Raw genomic sequence first — 20,963 nt, 5'->3', positions numbered from 1 at the left:
ACTTTGTTTTGAAGATTTGGGTTCACACAGCTCAGCATCAATCCAGGCTCGTTGCCCGCAGGACAATTCATTGGTTGCGTGAAGGAGTTTCAGAGGAACTAAAGAAAGTTAAATTTCTGTCCTTGAAGGTCTTGAAAGGTAATGGGTGAGAAGACAAAAGATGCTGTAGGAAGCTGGACATATAATCAATTATACTTATTTTTTCTTGCTGGCATTTTCATTCTAAATAGGGAAACGGTTAAGTGAGCCTCTGGACCTTGGTCCTCTATCAGATTAGCAATGAGCTTTAATTGGATATATTCATGCCGGTTTTCTAAAGAAGTGATTCATAGACTTATACAGCCGTCAGGGGGAAGAAGGGTCATTTAATTTTCTCTCTTGATTCAGCCGCGGTGCTGTGGTTTTGTGTGTGCGCGCACATCTGCTTTCGGAATGATTTAAAAACTGAGGTGTATCATTTAGCATTTCCTTTCCCTTTAAGATTTAGAAGTGCCCTGCCATTGTTCCCACTCCCGGCCCCGTCTCCGCTGTGATCCCCGGCCGGCCGCAGCAGAGGAGCGGCCCGACAGTAGCGGGGCCCCACTAGCTTCCGTCCCTCACCTTTCTGTAGGCTGCCTCAACCGCTCTTTCTAACTTTCCTTTTAACCCTTTTCTGATGACTTCATGAAGGAAGTCTCAGTTAGCTACTAATTGCCTTTAAGACTTCTCTAACTCTTGCTACTTTTTTCTTTTTTATTAAAATTTTTTATTTTTTATAAACATATATTTTTATCCCCAGGGGTACAGGTCTGTGAATCGCCAGGTTTACACACTTCACAGCACTCACCAAAGCACATACCCTCCCCAATGTCCATAATCCCACTCCCTTCTCCCAACCCCCCTCCCCCCAGAAACCCTCTGTTTTGTGAGATTAAGAGTCACTTATGGTTTGTCTCCCTCCCAATCCCATCTTGTTTCATTTATTCTTCTCCTACCCCCTTAAGCCCCCATGTTGCACTGGACCAGGAGGGGAGAATTCAAGAGATAAGTAACACTTGCTACTTTTTAAATAAAATTTTAATTTTTTTCTTAATAATCTTTACCCCCAATGTGGGGCTAGAACTCTGACCCCAGAGATCAAGAGTAGCATGCTTCACCGACTGAGCCAGCCAGGCACCCCGCTATATTTTTTTAAAAACATAAAACAGTCTTAGCAAGCTCAGGGCCTATGGTCAGCAATGGTATTCAGCTGGAATTCAATGACATCATTTTATCATTATTGTACTACTTATCTTTATAGTTAGCTCTAACTGAACTATCCATTTAAAGGAGTGAAATAGAGTTCTCGAAATGAACTGATGTAATCATGGTACAAATATATTTACGTTTATAAAAGCAAACTGATTTAAATAAAAAATTATGGGCACCGCAAAAAAGGAATAATTTGATGAGATGGAGGTATGAGCTCACACTAAGGTAATCAAGTTGCAAATATAAATGTATCAAATCAACAATTAAAGTTCTACAATGTTACATGTCAATTATAACTCAAAATAAAAAATAAAGGTAAACATCATGTGAATATTACATATCTATATGTACAGCAGGTATGTACATATCACAAATTGTGACATGGTATGAGAATACTGAAATATGGGGAAGAAGCCTTGGGAAGAAGGAACCAGAGGCTAATGCAGCTCAAGGTCAAACAGCTGAAAGAACCTAGAGGCTCCAACAGCCTTTCAAAGGAGGTAGTGGGAAGATAAAGAAGACCACCAGGAGGAGGAGCTGGGCAGGGTTGAGAGGTCAATACTCTTTGTCTTTTCTCCAATCCAATCAGAAGGCCACTGAAACTTAACTCTTTAGTTGCTCACAAAAACTATTGAGCGTTTAGGAGCCTCTTCTCCTAATGTAGTTGCTATTTCAAGAGAGAAAAGTAACAAAGAAAGATATTTTATAGTTTCTTTTCAAATCAATAAGAGGAAGGCAATATATGTTCAAGGAACAAAATATGGGTTTAAGTGTGGAATTAGAAATAAAATTTGTAAAGCATCTTGATAATTAACCATTAAATACATATCAAAAGATTAGTAGAGGGCACCTGGGTGGCTCAGTGGGTTAAAGCCTCTGCCTTTGGCTAAGGGTCATGATCCCAGAGTCCTGGGATCTATCGAGCCCTGCTTCTAGCTCTCTGCTCAGCGGGGTGCCTGATTCCCCCCTCTCTCTGCCTGCCTCTCCGTCTACTTGTGACCTCTGTCTGTCAAATAAATAAACAAAATCTTTTAAAAAAGAGAGAGATTAGTAGATATTATATTAACTTTGTGTGGCTTCCTAAAATTCTAAAAGCTATTATACAAACAGCTTTTCAAACACATTTTTGATGTTCACTTTTTTAAAAAAAGGTCTTATTTTTTGTTTGACAGAGAGAGAGCTAGAGAGAACAAGTGGGGGATGCTGTAGAAGGAGAGGGAGAAGCAGACTCCCCACTGAGCAGCCCACTGTTGCAGGGCTCAGGACTTGATTCTGCTACTCTGGGATCATGACCAGAGCCAAAGGCAGAGGCTTAACCAACTGAGCCACCCAGGTGCCCCTTGAAAATCACTTTTATAAATATTATTGATTTTCTTTTTTTCTCTATATTACACATTAAGCAATTTGTGACCTGCAGAGATCACATTGATTTTCAGATATCACACAGTTGAAGCTTGAGTTCAAGTCTCCTCGGTTCCAGAGTCCACCCTCTTCTGGCTCCGCAGGCAACAAAACCACTACTGGACACAACAGGTAACGTCGTAGAAGTGTTTTGAGAAGAACAGACACGTTGTTCTTTATTGGCAAATATTTCTTGAGGGCTTACTGTGTTCCAGAGGCTAGGAGGAAGCCACACAAAGGAGTACAATGCAATTCCACAAATAGAAGTTAAAAAGTGATAGAGACAGCGTTTGTGGGCCACCACAAATGGCTTTTAGGTTCTGCATCCCACAACCTCCAGTGCACTTGGACATCCCCTGCGGTAGCCCAGTGCTGGTGGGGAAAAGGACGTTCTCAGCTCTCAGATGGGAAATGTGAAGGTTTTTAGAAAGCGACCAAGCAATTCTATTAAAGTTTAAAATACACAGATCCTTTCAGCATGAGGGGAGCTTTTAGGGGATTGGTAACCTTCCATTTCTTGATCCAGGCTTTGGTTACACAGGGGCATTCAGTCTGTAAAATTCAGCAAGCTATATAACTTATATAAGTTATATTTTAATGTGTATTGCTCCTGTATGTATATTTTAGTAAGTTGTAGACAATAAAAATATACCCTCTGATCCAGGAATCCTTTTCCAAGGGAAGATCTTCCATAGAAGTGGGATGTTTATTTAAACGTTTATAGTGACAAAATTTGGAAACATCATGAAAGCCCATTAATGTAGTACTTGCAGCACACCTTTGTGCAGAATAGTATTCACCTATTAAAAAGAATACATTACATCTCTAAAAAAGAATGAATTATATGAACTTGGAAAGATTTCCGTATTTGTTATTGAATGAGATGTCGAGAAGATATATAATTTCATTAAAAAACAGCATAAAAATTCCCCAGTACAAATACATTGAATGTCTCTATCAGATGCTATGGCACTGAGAAATGAGGGATGAACATACACAAAGCAGTTAACATTGATTTGTGGGGAAATAGGGGAGGGGGATTAATCTGATTCTTTTGCTCATTCTGAAGCAAGCATCATAACGGACTTTTTTGAAAATAGATTTTTTTAAAAGATTTTACTTATTTGTTAATTTGACATACAGAGAGAGAGATCACAAGTAGACAGAGAGGCAGGCAGAGAGAGCAGAGGAAGCAGGCTCCCCGCTGAGCAGAGAGCCCGATGCGGGGCTCGATCCTAGAACCCTGAGACCATGGCCTGAGCTGAAGGCAGAGGCTTAACCCTCTGAGCCACCCAGCCACCCCTAGATTTTGCTTTTAAAAATGGTTTGAGATTACAGAGAAATAATTAGAATATGGAAAAACTGAGCGGCTAGTACAGATTTACCATATACCTCAGCCCTGTTAAAAGCATGTGACATTAGGATGGGACATGTGTTACGATTAATCCACTAATATTTCAAACACTATTATTAACTCGAGACTATAGTTTCTTCAGACTTCCTTAGCTTTTACCCCAGGCTCTGTTTCTGTTCTGGGATCCCATCCAGGATGCCACAGTACATTTATTTAATTGCCATGTCTCCTTGACTTCTCTGCTACAGTTTCTCAGGCTTTCCTTGTTGTTGTTCATTGAAGTATAGTTGTTACATTAGTAATGTAACATTAGCAATGTCACATAACAATGTTACATTCCTTGCCGGTGTACAACCCAGGGATTCCTCAACTCTGTATGTTAGGCTATGCTCAGCACAAATGTCTAGGTGCGTCTGTCAGCTGCCCATGTTCATGATGACCCCGATAGTTCTGAAGAGTATTGTCAGGCATACTCTAGGCATGGAGATAGTGAGGCTAAACACGTGTGGTGGGTGGTGGGCATTAACTCGGGACAAATTCTGTTAACTGGATGGGTCTCATCCACCAGGCGGAAAGACAAGGACAGAAAAGAACCAGCAGCCTGGGGGGACATGTGCAGGTCTTCTCTCACAAACGAGAAATCAGACGTGGAGAGATTTTTGTATGAGGTGGTGTGGCTTGGTAATGTAGAGGGTGGACGCAAAGTCAGCCTGCCTGGCTCCCATTCCAGCTCTCCACCTGCCAGCATGTGGTCTTGACTAAGGTTCTTAAACTCTCTGCATGGAAGTGTCTTCGCCTCCCCACCCTTTATTTTCTGGTCCAGCCTCTTACTTCTTTCATCGCAGATGAGAACAGGCAAATTAATTTGTCTGATTACTTGCTCTTTTGTCTGTCTCCCCCGTAGAATGTAAACTACACAAGGTAACAACCCTGACTCTCTTGTTTACTTTCGTGTCCCTGTACCAACCACAATACATAACACATACTAGATACTCAATAAACACTTGTTGAATGGATGTTTGGCTGGATGCGTAGATGGTGTAAAGATGGATAGGTAGATAGAGGCAGGGATGAACAAAGACAAAAATAAAGTTTCTGAATCTGCAGGTCTGGTGACCCGACCAGGTCATATCTACCCACTAAAACCTATCCTAGAAAAGCCTCTATACACCTTGGCTATGATCTGCTTCCAAACTCATTTATTTGTAAAATGTTCTATTTTTTATATTCCTTGCTAATATACTATATCAGCATACAAACCTAAGAATATTTATCCTTTTTATTTTTTTTAAAAGATTTTATTTATTTGGGAGAGGCAGAGATAGCGAGAAAGAACATGAGCAGGGAGGAGAGGGGGAAACAGGCTCCCCACTGGGCAGGGAACCCCCTTGTGAGGCTCAATCCCAGGACCCTGGGATCATGACCTGAGCCAAACTTAATGTACTTAGCCACCCAGGTGCCCCCTAAGGTTATTTCTTAAACATGGGATGAAAATCATCTATCATTTGAAGGAAAGCTCTGCCTACTCTAGCTTTCAAATATAAAATACAGCAAGGCAGGTCCTATAGCAACAGAAGGTAAATTCTACCCAAGAAAGGCACTTTTCTCTGCATTGGTAAGTCACACTGGTGATTGGGTAAGGTACCTACATAATTAGATTTATTCCTGGTCCTGGAGTTCTTAGGGTTACCCACTGCTCTTCGCATCTTATATTTGAGAATATCATATATTCTGTGATCACACATGGTTTTCTCTCCCATGTCTTATAATTAACATTCCTTAGGGCCAATGGTCGAGGATTAAACCAAACCATGAGGTGATCTTAGAGACATTTTTTATTTTTTTAAGATTATATTTATTTATTTGACAGAGATCACAAGCAGGCAGAGAGAGAGGGGGAAGCAGGCTCCCTTCTGAGCAGAGAGCCTGATGCGGGTTTCAACCCCAGGACCCTGAGATCATGACCTGAGCTGAAGGCAGAGGCCTTAACCGACTGAGCCACCCAGGTGCCCCGAGACATTTTCTTTTAAAAAGATTTTATTTGTCAGTGAGAGAGAGCGCAGAAGCAGGGGGAGCAGCAGGTAGAGGGAGAAGCTGGCTCCCCATTGAGCAGATGTGGGACTTGATCCCAGAACCCTGGGATCATAACCTGAGCCGAAGGCTGTTGCTTAACCAACTAAGCCACCCAGGCGTCCCTAGAGATATCACCAGCTCCTAATATTGCCCCTAGCACCAGGCCCTGATGTACACTTTTTATTTTTTTAGAATTCACATTTGTGAAAGACTAAATGGAAAGTGGGACTACAGGAGGGGGAGGGTAGACATGTGATCCAAAACAGCCAATCGGATGCTCACACCAAGCCTTGTCATCTCTAGGGACTGACACAATAGTCCAGTGCGGGGACACTATTCAATATGGCAGCAGCGGGGTTTACTGGCCACTGGAAGGTGAAAGCAGGTGGTGGTTTCTTCAGCAGTAACTCCACAATGCTGTGTTGTTTTTCCTATGGTGTGACCTGGCCATGTTTTTCCTGCTGCTCAGTTCTCATGGCTATTTTCTGAGCCCCATTTTCCACCCTCCCATTGATTCTGTGAACACAATACCCTTCTAGTACATTCCAGTAAACAAGTTATCAAGAATCTGCCTCTGTAGTAGATACTGTGATGGGCTCTCCAAGATCCCTTTCAAGTCTGAAGAACTTATTTTCTCAGCTGTTGAGTGGGCAGCTGGCAGGCAGCCCTCTTTGGAATGGCCTCAGCCAAAGAGAGTCTTATTACCCAAGATCCCACCTGCTTTACTGGACCAATCTGAATCCAGAGACTGGTCAACATAGCCCAATTCAAGTGGGATTGCCCCATGAAAAACACAATGCTCAGATCCTTTCAGATAAATAATGAAACATTCTTTCAGTAAAAGTGTATTAAAAGTACTATATGAAGATACTTATGGCACAAAGTTATCCATTATTTATCTGACATCCAAATTTAACGGGCCATCCTGTATTATTATTTGCTAACTCTGGCAACGCTAAACTCAGGGCAACTCCACAGTTCCATCCCAGCTTCAGAGCAATCTGTGGGCTTGGCTGAGGCAGCATTTCAGCTCATCTCCTGTCTCTGTGCATGCCTGCTTCCGTCTCTTCTTTTCCTTTCCTTAGGTGGTGACCCCAACCCCACCCTCCGGAATAGCTGCTGCAAGTTGACCTCTGTCTCAGAGTCTGCTCCCCAGGAAACCCGACCTGTGACATGTCTCTTCCTCGCAATAGGGTGACCAGCTGTCCTGGTTTGCCTACAGCTGGGAGGGTCCTCAGATGGATGAGTCAATGATCCTACCTTGCAACCAGGAATTCTAACAAATAGAACTCCTCATGGCTTGGATGACCAGACAGTCACTGCTGCTTGCCCTCTGAGGGCCCAGCATGTGGGCCTGGCTCTTGCTTTATTCTCTGATCCCAGTTCTCCCATGTCCTGCCGCAAACAAATCTTTGTACTGAATCCAAGCCTGTTCCACTGAGGCTCTGAGATCCTGCCTTCCGTCACAGGAGATCAGCTTCTGTGCTCCCTGGAACACTGAGGCTGTTACTTCCTGATGTGGACAATTGTCTGGAGGCTAGACTCCCCCTGTTTTAACTGCAGGATTGGTCTACCCAACCCCCACCCACTTCTATTACTTACCTCCAATTATACTTGAGATGTTTATTGATTAATAGCTCAGATGTCTTCTCCAGGGTCAATCTCTCTTTCCAGAAAGGACTTTACCTTTTTCCTTTTTTAAAAATTTTATTTTTAAATAATTTCTGCACCCTTCGTGGGGCTTGAAGTCTCAACGCCAAGATCAAGAGTCTCATGCTTTACCAACTGAGCCAGCCAGCCAGGTGCCCCTAACTTACTTCCTTACTTCCTTATTTATTTGTAGAAAGAGAAAGAAAGTGCTTGAGCCAGGGTGAGGGAGAGGTAGAGGGAGAGAGAGTATCCTGGTGCAGGAGTACGAAAATAGGAAAATGCAGCTCATTTGCTTCATGCTGGGATAAATTCAGGCAGGATTTATACTGTGAGGTGCCCTATGGGATCAGGTCAAGGCTGGGACTTAACCTGAAATCCCATCCTTATGTGGTCCTCTTCCCCATCCGTGTTCTGCTACTCCCTACTTCCTTAGCTGTCTCCCTTGGAAATAGCCCTTTAATAAGTCACTTGTACCTGAGTCCTCTTCTCAAGCTCTAATCCTAGTAAGTCTGACTTAAAACAGCAGGTAAATAAATAAGTAATGATAAGCTGTTATCGGTCTATGAAGAAATGAGTATGGGGATAGAAGGACCTACTGTAGACTAGGAAGACAGGAAAGGCTCCCAAAGTGGGAGACATTTCAGCCAGGGAGGAACCAGATACACGAAAAGCCAGGGGAGGAGTATTTCAAGAGCGGGAAATGGGAAGTTCTCAAGGCATGAGAACTTGGCATGTTCTAGGAATTGTCTGAAGGCTGGCGGAGACGGTAACAAGTTGTGATGGGGATGGCGGACAGGAAGGCAGATGCCAGCCCATACAGGACCTCGAAGGCCATGATAAGGCCTTTGGTGTTTCCTATTGGTGAGATGGAAAACCACTGGAGAGTTTTCAGCTGGGGAGTGATACACATGATTCACATTTTAAGAGGATGGCGAGGGCGACCTTGGAGAGGTCATGAAAGGCAGAAGAGTGGTTGGGATGCTATGACAATAGTATTCACATAACAGGTGGTCTCAGTTGTGACTAAGGAAGTAGAGGTGGAGAGAGAAAAGGTGTATTTTGGAGGTAGGATTGTCGCGAACAGCTGACGGGTATTAGCAAGAGGGATTAAGAGTGAGTCTCAGGTTTCTGATTTTAGCAATCGGGCAAATATGGATGCCTTTCATCAAGATAGGGCTCACTGATGGGGCACCTGAGTGGCTCAGTGGGTTAAAGCCTCTGCCTTCAGCACAGGTCATGATCCCAGGATCGTGGGATGGAGCCCCGCGTCAGGCTCTCTGCTCAGAGGGGAGCCTGCTTCCTCCTCTTTCTGCCTGCCTCTCTGCCTACCTATGATCTCTCTCTGTCAAAAAAAAAAAAAAAAGATAGGGCTCACTGGGAAAGGACTGGGACCAGAGAAGCCCACACATCATCTAATTCTTGTAAGAGCCCTTTACCTGATATTGAAGCAGGCAGGGAGAAGTGTCTAGCTGTAGTTCACAGCTTGTACAGCACAGGAGAAGTGAAACCTGGCTCTGAATACTGACCTTGGCAACCCTGGCAGTCACAGCAGGCTCCCAGAGTCTTATTTGCATAAGAGGCCCTCTGCCCCCAGAGAGAAAGACTGAAAAGGGCTTATGATAGATGCTGAGGTTAGAAGAGAGGGGGAGATGAAGCCACCCTAACCCCCCATGAGACCAATCAGGGAGCTCCTGGGAAGTTTTCTTGACTTCTATGAAAGGTTGGCGGGAAGAGCATCTCACAAAATCACCTACCATTTGGGACAGAAAAGGGATGCCTCTTTGCAGCTTTGGGGGAAGCTATGGGGCGGTGGCAGTTGCTGGCTAGTACTGCCCTGGACTCAGCAGACCCTTCCCCACCCATCAGCCTTAGCTTCCCAGGCCCCTCTCGGACTATGCAGGTATGACTCTGGCCAGGAGCAGCTCCCTGCTGTTTCCTGCTGGGGCAGGCAAGCTTCATCATGCCTCTGTGGAAGCCAGCTGTTTTCTGCTGGGGGACAGGAAGCGGAGAGCGGGGATCCTTCCCAACCTTTTACACCTTGTGGCAACAACTCATTCGCCTTTAGGGCTTAGCTCTAAAATTAGCTGTTTTGTGAAGTCTTCTCTACTTCCCCAGGCAACATTAGTCACCTCTGTATTCCTACAGTGTCCTGCCCAGGCACGAGCTATGCACTTTTTAAAAAAAGACTTTATTTATTTTTTTGACAGAGAGAGACACAGCGAGAGAGGGAACAGAAGCAGAGGGACTGGGAGAGGGAGAAGCAGGTTTTCTGCTGAGCAGAGAGCCTGATGCGGGGCTCGATAGCAGGACCCTGGGATCATGACCTGAACTGAAGGCAGACACTTAATGACTGAGCCACCCAGGCACCCCATGTGCTATGGATTTAACTATCCCCGTCCTGCAGGCAGGGAAAATCGGAGCCTTTACAGCAACTGAAGGTGGGGTAAGGGTGGAAAGCTGTGGGGCTGGAGGTGGGCACAAGAACATTCTATATCACACGAGCCAGATGGGACAAGAAAGTTTCCAGATGACCCTTCCAGGCCTAACTGGGTGAGAACGGAGGATCCAGGAACGACAGGTCAACTAAGGAAAGGTTCCTTGGAGAGGCGATAATGTGGGTTATTTTATTCTGCTACTAAGACTTTTGCCAAATGAGGTTTACAAATTGAAATTACTCCTTGATGTGTCTTTTCTCTGGAGTCTCTAAAGGGCCTGTGGACATGAGCATCTGACCCCATTTGTCTGTCTTGCTCAAGAAGGTCCAAAGTATGGCTTTTCACCAAAGTATCCTGGATTTGTCCCGTTTGCGCATGGCGCTGTATAAAGCAAATTAAAGAGAACTCAACCCTGTTTTACATCTGTCACAGGGCTCCTACTAAAGTTTGCATCGGTAGCATCCCCCATTTATGCAGCACCTTACAATTCATAAGTGATCAAATTGTTTTAATTTTCATGCAACATCAAGGTGTTCTGCTGTAAACCCATGTAACAGATGAGGAAACCGAGGCTCCCCCAGGTCAGGCACCCCGGGCGGAAGTGCAGAGCCAGGATTAGAACCCAGATGCCCTGTACCTCTTTAAAGAATGATCTAAAAGCCTGAGAAAATTCTAATTGCTTGACTCCTGGAACTCAGGAAGACCTTTTTGACTGTGGTTTGTGTCGTGGCCAAAAAAAGCATTATCGCAGGGCCTTGTAATTAGAGGGGCAGTTTGCAGCGTGCCTGAACCCAACTGAGAAGAGCTCAATCATAGGTCGATAAATAATCCTGTTCCATAAAGAAGAGAGGCTTCCAGAGAAAATAAACAACAGCAGATTGCTCCTGCAGTAGGAATGTTCCATTGTGTGAGTACAAATAAGACGCATTTTGTAAAGGAGGAGGAGAATGATGTGATAAAGAACCTAGAGGGGATAGCAAGGGGGAAAACTCAGGATGGAACCACAGGCAGAAAGAAAAAGACAGAGAACATGGTCCAAGAGAAAGGCCATGAAATGTCAAAGGTGGACATTTACTTAACGATCTGAAAGTAAGAATGAAAAACACTGTGAGGTTCGGTCTTGAATCAGTGGGTACTGAATCCCACGGGGCGATTGTGCCATGAGAGACATCCATGACGCAAGAGGGCAAAGATCCCAACAGTGGCATTTACTGAGTTCTTGCTAACATGCCAGGGGCTTGTCCTAGGGCTGGAAAGATATAATCCCATTCACGTGCACAATGACACTTTAAGAGTTTTGTAAACTGTACAGATGAGAAGCTAAGGCACAATTTCGGGACCTTACTCAAGGTCAGTCAGTGAGCTGGTGTGAAGACAGGAGGTGAGCCCAGGGCTCTTGAGCCAATGCTCTTAACCTGTGTGGCTCAGTCCCCTGCTGTAGGTGGTCTGCCTTGACAACAAAGGTTTATCAGAGAGAGTTCAGACTAAGGTTTCAATGCAAAGAGATACAAAGTGATCTTAAGCAAAAGGTTGGGACTTGGGGGAGGAGTCTCTGGATTGAAAGCACTAGAAACACAGCTAAACCCAAAGGGAGACTTTTGGCAGCAGACTGAGGTGATTTCCAGGTTGAAGGAAGAATCTGATAGTTAAGGCTTGGGAGCTCAGGAAACAGGGAGTCTCTGAGATTTCAGCCCCCAGAATTAGGGGTGTGAGAGGTCTTGGGACTCTCCTACCAGTCATCCTGCTTCTCTCCTTGAGCTGACTTCATTTTCTCCTATTGGGGAAGGGTTCCTTCAAGGGAGGTGGTGGTGAGGTGGCCTCGGTGGCTATGTGCACGTCCCCTGACAAGAAACCCCACAAGCAGAAAGAGAAAAAACAAGAACAAAACAAAACAAAAAACCTCTTTCCCAACTTCTTTCCCTTTTTCCCAAAGGTTAAAAAAAAAAAAAAAAAGATCCCAGGGCAGAACTGTAATTGGTCCAGCTTGGGTCATGTGCTCAACCGTGGGCCAATCACTGTGGCCCTGGGGGCAGGCTTCTGTGATTGTCAGCCCCCATCACTAGGTTTGCAACGGGGCTGTGACAGAGCTTTTCCCAGAAGGAGGGAGCTGCTGTTCTGCTGAGAGTGAAAACCAACAATTTCTATGAGAAATCGGACACCCGGCAAGAAGATTACAAACATCAGAAGAGATGCAAAAACAGCCAAGATAAAATAGTTGACAGCAAGGATAAAATGCTCGATAAACTTTGGAAAGAGTATATAATGAAAACGGGATTTAGGCATGATGAGAGGAAATTTATCTAACAAAGTAGAGGGTCTAAAAGGCAATTTAAGAGATGAATTAGGATGTCAGCTCTGAAACCTCTAAATTGTTCTATTATTAAGGCAGGTGCATTGTGGGAGAATTAACTAATGCAGGGGCATGCTCCTAGTTCATGCCCACTAACTACTAATTCATTTTGATGACAGGTTTTATTAGAAGTTATTGCTTGCAGCACTTACATATTTATAACGTATTTTTAGCAGAATAATTTGCATATGTAAAGTTCTGCAGAAATGCAACCAATAATAATTTATTATTGAGTCATTGAGCTTATGTTAATTCTTTCATGCATGTATTTATTCATTTACCTGTTAGTCACTAATGGAGTGGAAACTGTATTTCAGGTACTGTGTTGGGCACACCTCTTTTTCTGCCTTCAAGGCACTTAGAGTACAGGGGAGGAGACAGCTATGAACTGTGCCTGGATAGGTATATAGTGGACACTGTGGAGCACTGCCAGGTCTTTCCTTCAAGAATGAGACACTTTGGGGCACCTGGCTGGCTCATTTGTTGCGGCATATGACTCTTGATCTCGGGGTTGTGAGTTCGAGGCCCATGTTGGGTGTAGAGATTACTTAAATAAATTTTAAAAAACCCGAGACTCTTTTGCTCCCACTTATAGAGTGTGTGCTCATGTTAAAGGCTCACAGATGAGCCCACCCTCAGGAACTGCCCTTGGCTGATGGGAGGTGCTTCCCCCAAGGTCCTGACCTCTAGAGCTGGGGCAGACCACATCCTATGACTGGTCAATGACTGGTCACTGAGAGGGTCTGATGGCCAGTCTCCTTGCTTCCCCTGGAGACAGCACTGAAGAGTCATCCTGGTCCCAGAGCTCCTTGTGGGATCAGTGGAGGCCTCTGTTATGACCGTATCGCTGTCCAGCTCCTTCCTTGGCCCAAACTGGTTCCTCTCCCTCGCTTACAGGTGTTGTTCCTGAGAATACTCTCTCCAAAACAGTCTGCATGCAAGTCTCCTCTCTTGAGTCTTTTACAGAAAACCCCACCTAAGATAAGGGACAACTCAGAAAATTCTCATCAGGTAAAGCTGCCATATTCTCATATTGCCAGAGCCTGCTTTCCAGATAGAAAACGCTAGTCACCTTGGAGCAAGTCTTTGCTTGAAGAATCACCTGGATACTCCCTCTGTTGTTTTGTTTTGTTTTTGTAAATATAAGAAAGAAGGTACCCTTTGCTTTAAAGGAAGAGAGTAATAGAACATTCTTTGCAGCATGAGAAAGCTTGCCCCTCTCAATTATTCCAGCCTACGCAGCTGGTCTGCTAAGGAGAAAAAGGGATATGTTGCATAGCAGACCAGGAGCTTCCCAGGAAGGGAGGAAAAGAGACTTGGACCCTCTCCCCTGTGAGGGTCATTGTTATCATAAACCCCTGTGATAAATAGGATGGTCCCTACTCAGGTCCCCTGGTGAGAGAGGAGGAAAAGGCCCCAAAGAGGAACTTAACCAGAGCAAAGGGAGAGTCCCTGGAAAGCCCCTCCTGTCGTGGGCGCCCTGGTATGCAGGGTGGGCTGTGACAGAAAAGATGAGCCCAAGACTGCAAGTTAAAGAGTCAAAGAGAAACATTTCTAACTCAGGACGACTCTGAGGGATCTTCTGTCAGAGGACGATGAGGAATACGACATGCGAGGCTGTTCATCCCTGTAGTACGCACACATACTATTGTACAAAACCAACTTTTGATACCGACCCTATAGAATAGTAACAGAGTCAATCACAGAGTAAAATTGGGGCCTACTAGGGGGCCGATGACATTTCGTAGCTCTCATTTTCGAATTCAGGCAACCAGAGTCCCACTAATCGGGGAAGGGAGGCTGTGAGCAATTTCTTTCACACCCAGAAGAAATCCAGTTGTATTGGTACTTTAACCTCGTAAAAGGGGCTGTACTGGTGGCACGTAATTCCAAAACAATGTGAGGAGTATTTTAGGATGAGGAATGCCTGCTTCCAGAGAGAAAGCCTTCCTAGAGGAAAAGAAGCAAGCCAAGTGTGGTAGGCTGAGCAGGAGTCAGCAGATGAATGAAGAGAGGCGGTCATTGGTCAGAAGGGCATCCAAGACTTCCCAGGACAAAAGCACAGAGGCGGGAAGGCATACTGCGTCCGTGCATAATCTGTGTGGATTTGGAACCCAAGAGGATCCAAAGCAGTAATTGGAGACAGGGTGAGACAACAGAAGGCCTAGAAGCCAGGACAAGACACTGCAACTTGTCCAGGTTACCACATCTTGTCTAGAAAAACTGCAGTTCCTGACTTTTATCAGACAGACTCCGATTTCTTAAGTTGGCAATTAAAAAAAAAATACTTTTTTTTAAAAGTTGTAGGAGTTAGATAAAACATCTTTAGATTTGCCCACAGGCCTCTCGCTCAGGACTTCTGTTAGAATGAAGATCAGATAAGTGGAAAGATCATATCTCATAATAAAAGTTCACTCTTGGGGCAGCTGCGTGGCTCAGTGGGTTGAAGCCTCTGCCTTTGGCTCAGGTCATGATCCCAGGGTCCTGGAATCCAGCCCTGTGTCGGGCTGTCTGCTCGGCAGGGAGCCTGCTTCCTTCTCTCTCTGCCTGCCTTTCTGCCTGCTTGTGATCTCTGCCTGTCAAATAAATGAATAAAATCTAAAAAAGGAAAAAAAAAAAGTTCACTCATGGCAGTATGATTAGAGAAAGAGATGAGACAGGAAGATGGTTTATTCCACAAATCTGCTGAGACTTGTGGTGTGACAAGAGGTGGCATCACAATATTGGGTTGTGGACCCTAAGCTCGGTGCAGGAGGCAGACTGAATGAACAATCACACGTATGTGTGAGTACTCACTGTGAACTTACTCCAGGGAAGAGAGAAAGGGGAAGGCCTACATTATGGCTAAAGAGGGAAGAGAACCGGGACACCTGGGTGGCTCAGTGGGTTAAGCCTCTGCCTTCTGCTCAGGTCATGATCTCAGGGTCCTGGGATTGAGCCGCACATCGGGATCTCCACTCAGCGGGGAGCCTGCTTCCCCCCCCCCTCCCACTGCCTGCCTCTCTGCCTACTTGTGATCTTTCTCTCTGTCAAATAAACAAATAAAATCTTAAAAAAAAAAAAAAAAAAGGATGGAAGAGAACAGAGTAAAGGGATATTTGGAAAGTTTGGTAAAAATTGAGCTGGGAAAGAAAAGAGTGGGGAAGTTTCAAGGTCTTATTTGGGATAGTAGGTAGATGCTGTTTTAGGAAAAAACTGGTCACTGGGACCTTTGCCACTATCGAGAGTTCCATAAACAAAGTGAGCATGGCTTCAACAGATGATGCAAAAAAACACAAGTTAAGACCTACCTTTTCATTTCTGTCCTCTTACTGAGCCATCCAAACAGTCCTATTCGTCTCTTTCTGGGGATATTACCAGCCCTGCCTAGTTCACAAGGATTAGTCAGGCTGCTTCCGAGAAACAAAACCAACAGGAGTATATAGAGAGAAGTAGAGAGAGAGAGGTTTATTCTAAGGATAGGTTCACATGAGCACAGAGGCTGACAAGGCCCCGGATCAGCAGGCTGGAGACCCAGGGAAATCAATGGTGTATTTCTGGTCCAAAAGCCAGCAGGCTCAAGACACAAGACAGCCCATCTTTCAGATCAAGTCCAAATGCAGGAAAAAGCCCAGAGTCCCATCTCCAAGGCAGTCAGGCACAGGACTTGGTTGAAGAAAAGTCAGCCCTTTTGTTCTATTCAGGCCTCCAACAGATTAGATGAGGTCCCACCCACTGTAGGGAGAGCAATTTGTTTTACTCACGCTGTGGAATCAGATGTTAATCTCATCCAGAAACATCTTCATGGAAGCATCCGGAATAATGTTGGACCAAATGTCTGGACACCCTGTGATCCAGTCGAATTCACATATAAAATTAACCATCACAGGACTTGCGAGTATAAAATGAAATAACTGATTTGAAACTACCTTAGACAGTTCAAGGGCCCTGCAAATATAGTATAGTAAGCGGAGAAAGAATTCATTGCTTGTAAGCTACTGTTGGATATTCTCCTATAAATCCATTGCCTCTCCTGCCCTGGGTGTGGAAGGCTGGTCTCTGCCAGGAGCAGTACATGGACTCCCTGAGTCTCTGGTGTCTGGCTGGGAGACAGAGCAGAAGACCAGGAACCAGAGGAGAGAAAGGTTGGGCTCTCATGGGAGGCTTAGGTCCTGCTGGTGTTCCCCCCCCTTCCTGGCTACAGCTCCCTCCCCTGCTCTATCAGGCCTAGAGCTAACAGCTTCCCTCTGCTTGAGCTTCTGGGTGCTTCTCCACCTCTGGTTAGGCTCTTACCCTCTCAAAGAGCAGGTACCCAGTAACCGTCTTGATAGATATTAATATTAAATTCATCCCTGAGCTCTCAGAGGACATTCTTATTAATTCTATCTCTAATCTCAAATCAATTCGTGCCATTTTTTTCTTTTAATAATCACCACTTTCATATGTTTGACCCTGAAGAAACTGTCATAACACAAAGGGAAGAGTGAGCCACCTTTGCCAGGAGTGCTTGATGCTAAGGGACAGGTGGCGTGCATATATATTAAAGCTCCTGATAATAGTAGGCATTTGCATATCATAACTTCTTCAAATACTGGGTCACTTCTTGGGGTAGGCAGAGCTTGAGCACTAGTGGTGACAGTCCCCAGCCACAGGTTTTCGGGTATGGTGGCAGGGTCTCAGCTGGCTCCCGGAGGGCTGTCTCCTCTGGGGTCTCGAGGACCACCTGCGCATGCTCTGTGGGCCCTGGGCTCACGCCACTTGGCGCAGGGGATGGCGGGCAGTGGCTGGGTGACAAGCCTACACTACCGAGGCCCCCACTGACCAGGAGAACGGAGCCTGCGATAGATCCTTTAATAACAGCAACTACTGCACAAGGAACTGTGGCTTTGTGCCCGAGGCTGCGGTCTTCCTGACCTATTGCTTGCCATCTCCACTGCTGGTACCCGAGTCCATGCCACCATCTGTCTCCTGGGGGACTGCAACTGGCCCTGATGCTCCTGTACCAGGGATTTATCTATGGTCTCCGAGATCCCCTTCTAAGCTCTTCTCTGTAATATGGATTTGGGATGATGCAAATTTCATTCCCCTCTCCCTGGCTCTTACCTGGCAGCTAGCCGGCCTCCTGCTGGGTCTGGCCCTGTGAAGCATTAGAAGGAGACAGAAAAGTGGGAAGAAGGGAGAAGGAGCTTTTTTCCTGTTTTATGGTATTGCCCCAGTGGCAGCAGGTAATTGGCTCCAGGGACTTGGAGTACTTCCAGCACCCCAGGGGCCAGTCCTGCCCACTCCCTCACCTGCTGAGCAGGCCGCTGAGAGATCCGAGAACATGCAGAGCCACGCTCCCTGGGTGAAAGCCAGAGAGCAGCCCATTTTCGGAGCTCTGAGTGTTTGGCTTCCCTCCGGGACCCTCACCCCGTACCAGCTCTAGGAAGCCCCTCTTCCAAGCTCCTAGGAGCCCACAGGAGCTGCGGCTTGCAGTTACCAATCCCTGGCTTATTACTCTCTACCTTTTTTTCTTGTACTTTTCCTTTTACTTTCAGCCTTCTAAGGCCTGTGAAAAGCAATTCTATTACAGCCCCTCTTTGAAATACGTACCGTGATGTTTCTGATTGGCCCTTGGCTAATGCACTTTTTAAGCAACTTTCCACTTATCAGCCAGTTATCTTCTGAAATGGTGCCTCCGATCGCATCACTCTCCAGCCCTACCCGTCAAGGTGCTTAGTTTCAAACAGTGGAAACCGGAAACCAGTGCCGGCTGACTGCTGAACAGAAGAGGAATTTATTGATACTGGGGAACTTGGAGAGAATGAAGAGGAAGACGGGAGACCAAAGTGCAGAGGAAGGCTTGCAGGGTGAAGCTGCTGGAATGGTTTCCTGAGAAGGCACCCCCTGCTTCCTTTCCATGGGAGGCTTGGGGCCGCTGGGGCGGCAGCGATCCATCACCCTATGCCGGACTCTGCTGCCCTGAATCCCTGCACCTTCCTGACAGCACTGAGGTTGCCCTAATAGTTTCTGACTGGCCTTGCATCTTTGAGACACACTCTGATGATTCAAAGTCCCACACTAGGGCACCAGATCAGCCTTCTTCTAAATGTTAGGCGAGGCCTTCTCATCCCTTCGAAGCCTTGGCTTCTATAGCAAGAACTCAGACCCTGCCTTCCATTATTTAGTGGTTACCACAAAGAAAAAGGGCTTGGTATGCTGGCCAGGCAGTGACAAACATCTGCCAGGCTGCCTAAAACCCACCAATGGCTTCCCCTGCCACTTAGAGCAAAATCCCCTAACTGAGCCTTCACGGCTGGCACGATCTGGCCCATCAAGCTTTCGGACCTCACCCCACGCCATTCTCGCTGGCTCGTGTTCCCATCACATGGGCTTTCTGTCTGTCTTTGAACATGCCACACTCATTCCAGCCTTCAGTCTGAAAGGCCCTTTGCTGATCTTTCTAAGGGACCTCCTTTTCACTACTAAGTCTCAGCTCAAACACCTCCTCAGTGAAATACCACGTTTGCCCTGATATCTTCTTGTGTGTTTTTTTGTTAGTTTGTTCATTTTCTGCCTTGCTTTCTGCAGAAGGTGACTCCTACCTTGTCTGTCATTGCTGCAGTCTCCCCGGGCACTGGGGAGCATGCCTGGTGTGGAACAGGTGCTGAATGTTTGTTGAATGAATGCGTGGATGGCTGGATAGCATGAGTCTGTTTAGGATGGAGCTCTCCTCAATGAGGAAAGAAGCAAAACAGTTTCATAATGGAAGCAATGGAAAATGGGATCCCACGAATGCTTTTTAAAATCATTAACTTTCTGGGATCCATCCATGACATTTCTTTTGGAGGTTTTACTAGGGAGTTAGGGATCTTAGGTAGGTCCTAAAAAGTCTGTTTTGATCTTCTGGAGAAACCATGGGTTTCCTTCTGATGACCACCAGCTTGTAGTCCTCCGTTCTAACAATTAAAGTAGAAGGAAAAATTGAGGTAGGGAAAACCACAAAGTGCACCTTATTCATACTGAGTGTGCAAGAGGCTGTACAGTTACAACTGTTACAAGGATATACAATTGTTGCACGAATTTGTGTCAGACGCACCTGAGTACTGCTCCCACATCTAATTCTTATTAGCTGTGTGTTGTTGGCTCTGCCACTTTAGCTGGGTGACCATGAGCAAGTCACTGAATCTCTCTTTGCTTCAACTTCCACGTTTGCAAAAAGGGAATAATAACAGCACCTACATTATAGGGTTGTTGTCAGGACAAAATTAGTCACTATATAGAGATGACTTAGAAAAGTGTCTGGCATATGTGCTTTGATAAATTACCATATAAGCATGAGCTATTATTACAGCTAAGATTGTATCTGTTGGTTGAGAAAAGAAACTTGGCCAAGATAGAAATTTATTGATGTCTTGTATATGTTAGAGGTAGGCAACCCAGGGCTGATGTAGCCGTTTCACAGTAATCGAGGACCGAAATTCCTTCTTTCTTCACTACCATCTAATACATAAGTTATAGCCTCAAAGCACAAGATGGCTCCTGAAGCTCCTGTCACCACGTCTGCATTCCAGGCATCAGGAAGAAGGCTGAAGAAGGACCTCGTGGCAGAGTCAACTCTCATTAAAGAACCTTCCCAGAGGACCCACACAGTGTTCTCACTGGCCAGAACCAGACAACATGGACACACATAGCTGGAAGGGGCACAGGAAAATGCAGTTTTCACAGGGCACATTGCCATCCCAAGTAAAATTGGCCTTGTGTTCTGAAGAAGAAAGAGAGAATGGATATTGCACCTTGTGCAAGTTATTTAACTCCCCCGCCCCCAAATTTTAGTTTAGTTTCTTTTTTTTTTTTTCATTTGTACAGTGGGAACAATGGTACTTATCTCCTACAGCTAACTGGAAGGTTACATGAAATAAAGCCTAAAAACTGCTAGCACAGTGCCCAGCACATGCTAAATAAACCTCAGCCGTATCATAAGAAGAACAAATGTATGTCTGAATACTTCTAAAAAGAAGCTAGGCAAAACCAAAAGAACCGAAAGTAGAAAAAAATATCCCTGCGAATAAAGTACTGATTAACTTCAGAAAGAAACCTACTCTGTCTACAGTTCTTCTACCTTTTCATTATTTTGGCGCTCTTTATCTCAACTGGCTTTCGGCTGACAAAATTCCAGCTTTAAATATTACGTCACCTTGCCATCCGACTAACAAAGGGCCACTGTGTGTCTGGGTGGGATGGTCTCAAACTCGTGGTTCTGAATCTTTCTGATCTCACCCAACATCCAGCTTCCGTTCCACTGTGTCCAGGGTTCTAGACCAGTGGCTTATGAACCTGGCTGATCCTAAGAGTCACTCATCTGAAGAGGTTTATGAAAATACAGCCTCCCAGTCCCCACTGCCGGAATCAACCTGAAAGACTTCTACATCTGCCTCAGCTGTGTCAAACGGACTCTGGGATTTTGGGCTAAATGACTCACCAGCTTGAACGTTTACATAATACAAATGAA

General features: G+C 45.3%; 1 long non-coding RNA gene across 1 annotated transcript; it reads right to left on the bottom strand.

The window, feature by feature from the left end:
- Window positions 1-2,571: 2,571 nt before the first annotated feature.
- On the bottom strand, window positions 2,572-17,618 carry LOC132013222 (uncharacterized). The gene is made up of 3 exons (XR_009402924.1): window positions 17,576-17,618; window positions 16,237-16,319; window positions 2,572-2,849 (listed from the first exon to the last, which is right to left on the bottom strand). It is a non-coding gene; the product is annotated as an uncharacterized LOC132013222 (long non-coding RNA).
- Between the last annotated feature and the right edge of the window lie 3,345 nt (window positions 17,619-20,963).

This window comes from Mustela nigripes, chromosome 3 (genome assembly GCF_022355385.1).
Source record: "Mustela nigripes isolate SB6536 chromosome 3, MUSNIG.SB6536, whole genome shotgun sequence".
Taxonomy (NCBI): Eukaryota; Metazoa; Chordata; class Mammalia; order Carnivora; family Mustelidae; genus Mustela; species Mustela nigripes.
The sequence above is the reverse complement of the archived record's forward strand: the minus strand, read 5'-3'. Positions and strand labels throughout refer to the sequence as shown.